The sequence below is a fragment of the Neophocaena asiaeorientalis genome, unplaced genomic scaffold (assembly GCF_003031525.2).
Source record: "Neophocaena asiaeorientalis asiaeorientalis breed wild unplaced genomic scaffold, Neophocaena_asiaeorientalis_V1.1 scaffold340, whole genome shotgun sequence".
NCBI lineage: Eukaryota > Metazoa > Chordata > Mammalia > Artiodactyla > Phocoenidae > Neophocaena > Neophocaena asiaeorientalis.
Genome location: NW_020172733.1, coordinates 2,598,310 through 2,609,603, shown reverse-complemented (window position 1 = coordinate 2,609,603; position 11,294 = coordinate 2,598,310). Strand labels below are relative to the sequence as shown.

The 11,294-nt window shown below is 42.2% G+C and overlaps 1 pseudogene; it reads left to right on the top strand.

Moving 5' to 3' along the window:
* The first annotated feature begins 8,503 nt into the window (after positions 1–8,503).
* Positions 8,504–8,934, top strand: LOC112396665 (NADH dehydrogenase [ubiquinone] 1 alpha subcomplex subunit 12 pseudogene; annotated as a pseudogene).
* Positions 8,935–11,294: the final 2,360 nt, after the last annotated feature.

Below are 11,294 nucleotides of genomic sequence, written 5' to 3'. Positions count from 1 at the left end.
GTCTCGTTTATCCATTCCCGCTGTGTATCGGTTCCTTATAACACATACACATACTACCTAGCATATCAATACATTTTAAATGTCTGTACAAACTCTCTTAACACAAGCCAAGTATATACCACTGACCACACAAAATTTCACTGTAAACTAGAGTGATTCATCTACTGAAGGAATCTTCTGTGGAGAGGTTGCACTACATCTGCTAGGCGTTGACCAGGGCCTGCAGGCTGACAGTGGGTCATGGGCTGGCCTTTGTCTCTTTAATCTTTTTCTCACTCTAGATTGAGCTGGCCTCAGCCTTGTCCACTCATAAAGTATGCCAGTGTTTCCACAGGGTCGGGCCCTCTAGTCCACCACAGAATACAGAGAATTTTTAAAGGGTAAAAAGGGTAAATCGGCTATCAAGCCTGCAAATGGAACTTAAATAATAATATAACGTCTTATGGTGATTTTTTAAAAGCCAACTTTCTAACACAGGTCATTAATGTGGCCTTTGTATTATTTAGGATAGTAGAAGCATAGAAAAGGAGGAAAGTAATATTTCAAAGCCTTTTTTTACTATTTTCATAAGGAAGCATATTTTCTTTCAAGGACGAAACAATATACTTAACTCATTTTTGATAATATATATTAATCATATCATACAAAATATACAACGAACAGAAGAGAAAATTTTCTCCAAGTTTGAAAGGTACCTGTTCCTCCATCTTAATTCTGATGTTTAAAATGTTCATCACTTCTGGGCTTCCCTGATGGCACAGTGGTTGAGAGTCTGCCTGCCGCAGGGGACACGGGTTCGCGCCCGGGTCCAGGAAGATCCCACATGCCGCGGAGCGGCTGGGCCCGTGAGCCATGGCCACTGAGCCTGCGCGTCCGGAGCCTGTGCTCTGCAGCGGGAGAGGCCGCAGCAGTGAGAGGTCCGCGTACAGCAAAAACATAAATAAATAAATAAATAAATAAAAATAAAATGTTCATCATTTCTTTGTTTTCTTTTATATCAACAGACTGTTTTTTAGGCTTTGCCCCAGCCATGGCCCTATCAATTCAAAAATAATTCAGTTTCACTAAATGCACAAACATTTGGAGGATGTGGAATATGCACTTGGCACAGTGCTAAACCTTATGAGGACACAAAGGAGAAACGACACAATCCCTATCTTCAGGTGGCTTATTATACAGCAGAGGAAATGAAACATGACGATAATTATATGTGCTTGGCTAGAATATGATGAAGGCTATAAAGGATGCTTATTCAAATCACCATCAGAAGCAATCAAGGAGAGGGGAGCTATTTCCAACCAGAGGGATCAAGAAACTTATGAATAAGCATTGTCCCTGAAAAACAAGGAGTATTTTGACTCCTGAAGAAGAGGCAGTAGGGTCCAAAAAGGAACCCCAAAAGTATGATATTCATGGAGCCCGTAAAGTGGAGTTCATAATACAGTTTACTTTTAACTAAGTAGTTAAATTCCATACCAACAGCAGTTTGTTGCTTATTAAAGACAATATCCCAATTTTGTTGAGTTCAGCAGACATGATTTTCCTTTATCTGTCATTGTAACTGGGTGATGCTCAGTATTCAACTTTGCCCTAATTCCTGGAGAAACTTCCTTTCTGGGTCTCTCTAGCCTTCTATAGAAGAGACATGACATCACTGTGTTTGTCCCTGTTATTTCATTTCCCAGGTTCAGGTTTTGTTTGTGTGAATAACTCAACATGACTCAGAAATCTGACTTTTAAAGTATCAGTACTATTGTGAAGCAAGCAGCACATGCTCCCCAGAGCTACCTAATTTAACGTGACTCTTATAAACTGAAAAATATAAAAAGACACATCTTCATAAACACAGAACTCATGAAAACTTGTCCTGTCTTTCTGGCCATCAAGTGTCCTAACAGATTCCAGTTCATATATAGGTCTAACGTTTTAGAGTTGTAGAATGTTTCAATCAACAATATATGACCTTAGGAAAACTTGCTTAAATCTCCCTGAACTTCAGTTTTTCACGGGTCAAACAGAAGTCTGAGATGTCATCCTGGAATCAGAACGTTAATGGATCAGAGCTCTAGAATCTGCTGGGAAGCATGCTTGGGAGTATGGTTAAACCCTGATCATTCTAAGAAATGTGTCCTGAGACCTTAGTTAATTCTAAATTTCTCAAAACCACTTAGTGAGATGTGGATGGTGAAACAGTTCATCTAGGAGCTAAGTGACTCTCTGTGAGGCTTGCTGTGTTCCTTAGGGTGGCCTTGGAAGGGACTGTCACAGCTGAGAATGCCTGTGGTCTGCCCGGAGTGTGTTCTAAGGACTGTGGTCATGCCCATCTTGTCTGACTAGCTCCTCAGGATAGAAATTATCTTCCCAAGGCAGTGACCAAATTCTAACCTGGGATCACTAGAAAAATCCAATTGTATTAGTATAATTGTATTTCAGGGCGGTGGATCACAGGGGCTATGATACACCCAAATATTTGATAGATAATTCAATTGAATATCTTTATAATTACATTCAAAGCACACAGCACAGGAGGGGAGCGAAGGGATCAGACTGAGTCCGGCAGGAACTTAAGCCTCCTCTGTCTGAGTTGAGAAAGGCTTCCTGGAGAAGGCAGGAGTCACTTGAATAACCACTGGGACTCCATCTGCACCTAGTGTGCTGGGTTAAACCCAAACTGGCCAGGACTTGCAACCAGAGAGACTCAAGTGGGCTGGAACACAGGAATTTCAAGCATTGAGGGCTTGACATATGTCCCGTCACCTAGAATTACTTGCACATGTCTTGTTCCTCTACTGAGCGCAAGCTGCCTGAAGGCAAGAACCTTGACATTATCGAAAGCTTCATGGGCCCCTGGACAGTGCCCGGTACCTGGCACTTGGCAAGGGGTAGGTGTCAAATAATTGAAGGAATTCATATTATAGCCCCAGAGTTGGAATGGTTTGAAATCAGAGAGGTGCTATTCTTTGATCCTGCTAGGATGGCTAGACTCTCTTCCCAGCCGTGACCCTGGGGAAGGAGAAGATGGGTAAGGAAAAGACTAGAATTGAAGCTTTCCTCGTTCCTCCCAGGTAGAAATGTGCCTAAACAGAAAGCAGAAAGGTGAGCAGATGTGCTGGGCTCTTCAAATATTGTACACAGAGTGTGCTTTTCCCCCACCCCACCCCCATTGCATCCCTCCTCACCTCTCCTTCGTGTCAGGAAAATCTGGAGTACAGAGTTAAATAATGATGCTCAGTTGAGTTCCATTCACATTCACTGAGTATGTAGTAGATTTGGTACTATTGTTCAAAACGTTTGCTATGCTTCCCTGTGAGAAAATTCTATTTCCCTTCCTCAGTGAAGCAGAGTTGGCTGCCTAACTGGCTTTAACAATGGAAAGCAAGTGGAGGTAACTCTCTCCTCTGAGCAGAAACTTTAAGAGCGAGTCTGTGATTCGACATCATCTGTTTTCCCTCTGCCATGAGATTTGCCACATTCCAGATAAAAAGTGCTCATCGGTCTGAGTTCCAGATTAAATAGGATGTGGAACAGAGTCCAAGCTGACCAACACTGGACATGTGGTGTGAAAAAGAAAAACTCTTTTCCTTACAAGCCACCAAAATTTGAGGGTGGTTTGTTTTTGCACCATAACAGCCTATGCTATTGATACAAGAACACTTTCCAAGTGTAAGGAACTGTACCAGGTGCTAGAATACAAAAGTAAATGGCATGGACCATCATCTTTAAGAGACGTCTAATCTGTGATAGAGACAGAAACATACTCAGCAAAGTATTACATGAATCAGATTTGTGAGGAAAATCTCATAGACTCTTTCCTGATAAACTACCTCGAGGAAAAGCAGTCCAGAGGCATGTATGCAGCTGATCAGGTAATATGGTCACTGTGTCCAAAGAGTGGCATTTGGAGATCACAGCATCCAGGGGATTCTAGGGGGTGTTTATTATTCACAGAAATTAAGATGTCAGTATGTCCCAGTTTGGGTTTATATTATTTTTCCTAGTTGCATTATGATTAGCACTTTCTTTTACTCCATCAAAGCATCTCAGTTTAGATAATGAATTATATAATCACCCCAACATTAATATGACTAAAGCTTATTGGTTGTTAATGGTCTGAGGCTGGCATCCTGGACGGGCCATGCTTCTCAGACAGGCTGACTGCACCAGTCGAGTGTACCAGATGGGCCATGCCGACTGACAGGATAAAATCTCAGATCACCTGCCACACCTACAGATCCCTGCTGAGAAAGAAGCCCAGGGGTGTCTTTCAGAAAAATACTCTTACGCTTTTGCACTGAGACCCTAATTGGCCCTGATACTTCCGCCACAACTGATTAAACCTGAGAATATGTGCCAGAGTTGACTGTGGACAGTCTGGAAGAAGGGCGGTGACACATTTTAAACCTGATTTGTTGGGCTTCCCTGGTGGCGCAGTGGTTGAGAGTCCGCTTGCCGATGCAGGGGACACAGGTTCGTGCCCCAGTCCGGGAAGATCCCACATGCGGCGGAGCAGCTGGGCCCGTGAGCCATGGCTGCTGAGCCTGCACGTCCGGAGCCTGTGCTCTGCAACGGGAGAGGCCACAACAGTGAGAGGCCCGCGTACCGCAAAAAACAAAACAAAACAAAACAGAAACTGATTTGTTCATCCATTCAAGAAATATTTACTGAGCACCTATTCTGTGGCAGGCCATCTATACTGAATAGTGACAAACTACCCCAGCCGTATGCTGTCTTGGGAAATATGACAGCGAGACACATTGTGCGGGCGGGAGGACCGGGGGAAGGAAGCAGCACCAGTGGGCTCCCATTCTGAGGAGGTAACAAGAGGGCACTCAGGCTGCTGCTAAATCAGAACCTGGTGGGCTGTGGTTCTAAAGCTTCTTACCCTAGACGGAGCACCCCGGTCATGGGAGTGCTGGGACCCTCTGGAGCTAGCTTTGTGGCTGCTGAGATGGGTTAACCTACCTCCTGATTCCCACCTGCATCCCAAAAACCAACCCCCATCTAGGGTTGCCAAATAATACCTCAGGGTGCCAGTTATATTTGAATTTCAGATAAACAAGGAATACTTTTTAAATCTAAGTACATCCATACAATATCTGGGACATATTTATACTAAAAGATTATTTGTTGTTTATATGAAATTCTAATTAACTGGGTGTCCTAGATCTTGTCTGGCAATCTTAACCCTAACTGCCACATCTTCATTGATGTGGCAGTTAAACTTGGAGCCTTGATTTGCTTTGCTACTGCTACTGCTTTCCCTTTTGGAAGGTCTGCAACTGTAGCTATTAGACCTAAAAGATAAGTAACCCTTATCTTCTGCCCCTTGGTTTGATTCTTGGGTTATCAGAAATTCAGATTGAGTCCACATTGGACTCCATTTGCAGAATCTGGGACCTCTCTTCCCTCTTAATCTCTCTGACACTCGGTTTGGTCAACAGGAACATGGGAATAATTTGAAAGATGTAAGGTCACTTACTCAATCAACAAACATTTACCAAACATTTTCTATATGCCAGGTACCCCGTTCAGTGATCGAGACATACATAGGCCTTTCCCTCCAGGAACTCACCAGCCAGTGACAGATACGAGAGTGAAAAAACAGATGACATGTATTGAGACAAGAGCATTGATTGGCATACAGAAGATTGGCAGCCCGGTACCTGGCTCAGTTGCTCCATAAATGCTGACTCGTCTCTAGGGATAGAGCTCTGGGCTCTCTTTCCTCCCACCCTATCTTAGCACTCCTCCAAGAGTTGAAGGCCTGCTCTGGCTTTCAGCCCTGGAGTGAGGTCCCCCCTGGCAAGGGTCCCTGACATCTTGGTCTGCCTTTCTAACCTCCACCTTTGATGCTCTGTGTACCTCTCCTGCCAGGGCCTCCTGCTGCCTCCCTCTAGGCCTCCCTGATTCTGACCTCCCACTCTGATGACAGGCCTTGACCCAGTGGTTCCATTAATCTGACTTCCAGGCATCAGGCATCCACAGGAGAGCTTGTCCAAGTGAGAATGATTCCCACTGTACCCTTTCACTTGGGCAAAAAATATGCCTGTGTCATAAAGCAATTCCCTTTTTTAACACGACCTTGTGAATGTGGGCAATCACAGTGTGACGAGCCTAGTGGTGATGTTAAGGATGTGTAAGAGTATCAGAGATGGAAATAAAATGCTATCCAGGTTTTCCAACCAGGAAGTGGGTCTATTCATGTAGCTACGTCTTTAATGCCACTTCAACTTTCTAGTTTCTGAGTTAGCTCAAGCAATGTCAAACCTGCGACCCAGCACCAGCAGCTTGAGAGTGGGAGTGTCAGTGCAGATCTATTTCTGTGGCAAGTTCAGTACAGGCTGAATTTAAAGTATGAAAAACAAAAGTGAGGCTCATGATTATGCCACCGAAAGGGGGGGAGGGGATAAAAACACAAGACTTCTACAGAAGCACCATCACCCTCCTCCCAACTGCAACTTATTACAAGTGTTTCTCTATTCCAGCTCCTAACATCATGTGCCAAGCTGAAAGAGGCAACTCATTGTGAGGTTTTACTGTGCCTGCTTTTAGTAGCCAGCTCTGGTCCTGCCAACCCTTCTATCCTCTCGCCAAATAGAAAGTTGCAACACAGAGGAAATTGTCTTTTGCTGAGTGGAGGAATGGCAAAGTCCCCACAAACTAGGTCTTACTGTCTCCTTGGGGTCCAATGCAAGAGAGAGGGGGAACTGCTGCTGTGTTTCAGGCTCACACAGATTCTCCAACATCCCAGGCAGGGGAGGGAGGGGGGATGAACTGGGGGCAGTTATGTAGGGTTTTTTTGTTTTTTTTTTTTAACCTAAATGCTCAGAAGTACCTCCACCAATAACTGGAGTCTAACTAACATCAGTGAGTAAGATTGAAATGACCCAAGTATAAAATTAGCGTTTCTCATGTTAAGCACTCTTGTTTTGTGACAGTTGTTTCCTGATAGGATGCTAATATAGCCTCTCGCATGCCCCTATAGGAATAAAACTAGTGGAGAGGCTGCTATATAGGAGAGCTGTTGACCTGGCCTGCTCTCTCCAGGCGTTTTCACCCATCCATGTTGGCTGGGTCTCCATAGTGATCTGACAGCATGACCACCTTACTTAACGCCAAAACTGGTTTCGAAGGGCAAGAAGAAAACTGGGCATTTCTACTTATAATGAACAAGGAGTTTATGATAAAACATTCTTGTGAACTCAGGGTGGGGGGAGGGGAGGGAGACGTCGGAACTAGCCCCCTTTTGTTCCCTGAGGTCTAGCCTTGGCCTTGCAGCATCTTTTGTCGGGATCTCATGTGTCTTCATTGTTTGAGTAGTGATTTGTGGTGCATGGTTGCTGACTAATTTTCCTTTCTCTTTAAATTCCTGTGTCTGCTTTTTAGGCATTTTTATCTTTCCATTTCTTCTTCATGAAAGGGACTTCAAATAGAGATGGAAAAAGGAATCTCCTACAGATGAACTCTTACAAATTGTCAGCTTTTGCAACACAACTCTTATTTGCAACGTAAATTCCTTCATCACTAGATTGGAAGAGATGTGTAAACTCCTCCAACCAGTATATCATTGACTCAGGTTGCCTCCCATTTTTTAGCATAACTTTTCAGTCAGATAAGGACTGGAAATTTCCAGAACTGAAAATATATTTTCAAATTGGCATACAACGATATATCTGTAGGGCATGTAATTTTAATTCATTCATTAACCCAACCAATAAAAATGTTTACTGTGTACAATGTGCCAGACCAAAAACTAGGTATCGTAAGTTTAACAGTGAACAAGATAAGTACAATCCTTGCCTTCTAGGAGTCAGAATTCATTCCTCCATTCATTCTTTATTTCACAAAGATTCACTGAGTCTCACAAACCTACTGGACATAATGCCAGGCCTGAAGATATAAAATAATTGCCTGGTCCTCCTAGTATCTCTGTATTCTTAATTTTTTCCTCAGTTCTAATGGCTTATTTTATACAAACTTTCAGCTCTGCAACTGAAAAACAACTATGATTGCAATTACCAGTAGTCCAAGACAGTACCTTTCAAAAATTCCAAACTACTAATTTTCGGCAATTTTTTTCAACTAATTAAATCCGAACCAGGTTTGTTCCATTTGAGACTTCATTAAAACTGAAGTGTTTGCTGTTTGAATGCTGCTTTGTTAAGTAAACACAGCCAGAAGGAATAAGCATTGTTAGGGCTTCATTTTCCACAAGGTTCTGCTTCCCTGCTCTCCTCATTCTAAGTCTTAGAATTTGGCTATTAAATATACATTTGTATATCCATCCTAATGTGTTTCTTAAATTGTTTTTATTATGACAATGAAAAGAATTAGTTCTAAATGCATAAAATCAGCTTCTAATTCTTACCAAAGAAGACGTAACAGGAGTCTGAATATTCTCCCACGTGAAACTTTCTATCATGTGCTCCCAGCTGCTCCTGGCGGCTTTCCCCCTGAGTGGGTTTTGCTTGGTGCACCCCGGAGGCTGGGCCTGTGGGACACGATGGAGTTCCTGCGAGTCCTGAATGCAGGCTGCAGCGGATCAGCAGCCACGTCGGCCTCCGCGGCAATCTATGAATTTTCCTCAGGGCAAACGACCTGAGGATTGGTACGTTAGTGGGGAAGACAAACATGGAAACAAACACTCTGAAGGCAGCAAGCAGTTTTTTGGTCATCACTGATGAGTCATACACACTACTGAAATGAATGGCAGAAACACATCACGGGATGTGGATGGAAGCATGGTGCCCCCGGAATGGCATCCTTGGCTTCACTGTGCAATCAATGATGCTCCAACAACAAGAACACGACTGCTGGTAAGTTCATTTGGACAAACCATGAATTCATCGAAGCGGCACTCCAGAACAATATGTAGTTTATTCCACCAGAAAGAAGATTCAGGAGTGCACCCCACCTTCAACACCTTACAAGTAAAGACAATGAAAAACAGTTTAAACACATAAAATATAGGACTTTTCATGTAACTGCCCTTTTACTGCTTACTATTAACTTGATTAAAATTGTTTGACTGGGCTTCCCTGGTGACGCAGTGGTTGAGAGTCCGCCTGCCAATGCAGGGGACACGGGTTCGTGCCCCGGTCCGGGAAGATCCCACATGCCGCGGAGCGGCTGGGCCCGTGAGCCATGCCCGCTGAGCCTGCGCGTCCGGAGCCTGTTGCTCCGCAATGGGAGAGGCCACAACAGTGAGAGGCCCGCGCACCACCAAAAAAACAAAACAAAACAAAACAAAATTGTTCAACTAAGGGAAAAAAGTGTCAAATTAGAGAGTCAAATCAAAAAGTGGAACTAAAGTACAAGGAAAGAGATGCAACGTTGACAGGAAGTTACTAAAATAACAGGCCAAATAAATTAAAAATTTGATTCTTAAAACATTGGGAAAGCAATTATACCCCAATAAAGATGTTAAAAAAAAAAAAAAAACATTGGGCATCAGGTAACACATGACAGTGATCTGTGAGAAACGTGCCCTATGATTGCCCCAACTTCCTGCCTTGAGAGCTTTTCCAGGCTACAGCACGGGGATGGGGAAAGAAACCAGGCTGAGTCCCGGAGCTTCCCTGAGTTGAAGAGACAGAGCTGAATGTTTAATAATTTCTATTTTGGTCTGACCAGCTAAATGATGTAGTTGGTGAATTGCATCCTAGTATTGAATCAATATGAACAACAGCCTATACCATCTGAGATGAAATTTAACTCTCTTCCTCTGTAGGCTTCGGTGGTTAGAGATGGTTCTTCGAAGGCCATCTCCAGTGCCTTTGTCATCCATGATGCCTGCTCTTAATCATGTGAATATAAACAATTCACTTTCTCTTATCATAATTATCATATTCTGACTTCCTTTCCTTACTGACATATCACCAACATTGATCATCTCACACTTTAAAATCTGAACTTACTGGGTCTTTATTTTCCATCTTTTGAATCACCAGCTGTCCTTCTGTATATGTGAGGATATCAGTGTTCACTGAGAGCATCTTTCTTGATTCCCCTCATGCCATTCTCTTCTGGACTCATTATATTGCTAGTGCTCATTGTACTATTCTCTAATATTTATATTAATAGGACTCACTGTACCAGTCTCTTCTCACTGCATACATTCTTCCTGTAATGTACAGCCATGTCTCCAACTTCCAGCCACAAGATTAAATCCTCATTGATCTCCAGAGCTCTTGACTAGTATTTCCTGTTGCCTTCTGGATCTTTCTACCTGCATATCCTACAAGTACAAGAATATATGAATTTTCCCTGTTCCTGATTCCAATTAATAGCACCATGATTCACCAAGAGACCCAGACCAAACTGCCACCAGCACCACCACAAAACCTCACCAAGTGCTTAGGCTCGAGTCTCTCAAATTGACCTACTCTATGCCTCTGAAATATTACTCAAATCTGTATGCACGGTCCTTTCCATATTCAGGCTTACATGCATCCTTTTAATATGGATCTCTTTGGAATATAAAATAGGCCATTTTAAACCCTTCTTTAAAAGAACAAGTGTTTTTTAAACACTTGCTTTTAAAAAGATGTTCTGTTTAAGCAGCACAGAGAACAGGAAAGAGAACATCCTTTCCTTTACAAACATATAGAAATAAAAAATAAAATATAGCAAAATATTTTAATACAGAGCTGAACTCAAAAGACAAAAAGGGAAATCAACCAGAAACAAAGCAGGAGTCAAAGCCAGAACATTAAACTCAAGAGCTGAAATAATAGTACAGCCTGGTGGTATATTGGATATATTTGGCCAAAGGGAAAATATCCAAGTAGTGACAGAAAATATGGCCTTGAGGCCATGCATGTGATGAAGATGAGTTCACAACACAAGAGAATCAGCAAATGTAACAGAGAGATTACCACTACAAAAAATATGGGATAAAGTAACAGGCAAAGTGCTTATAAAACTATCTCCTTAAAACTATTAAGGAGGTAAAAATTAAGAAAGAAGGAAAGGGTGATACTTTTTAAATGGCAATGTAAAAAAGAGAAATTATAATATCATAAGATGAAAGATTTAGTAACTAAAATTAAAAACTCAATGAACAGGAGAACAGCAGTTTAAATATAGTAGAAGAAAAAATTAGTGAATTAGAATATAGGTGAGAAATTTATGCATAAAGGAACACAGAAAATAAAGAGATGGAAAATAGAAAAGAAAGGTTAAAGTATAAGATCTACTTGAAGAACAGAATAGAAAGCCCAGCATATATCTAGTAGGAATTAGAATGAAAGAGATGGAATATTTGAAGAGGTAAAAACTGAGAAACATTTAGG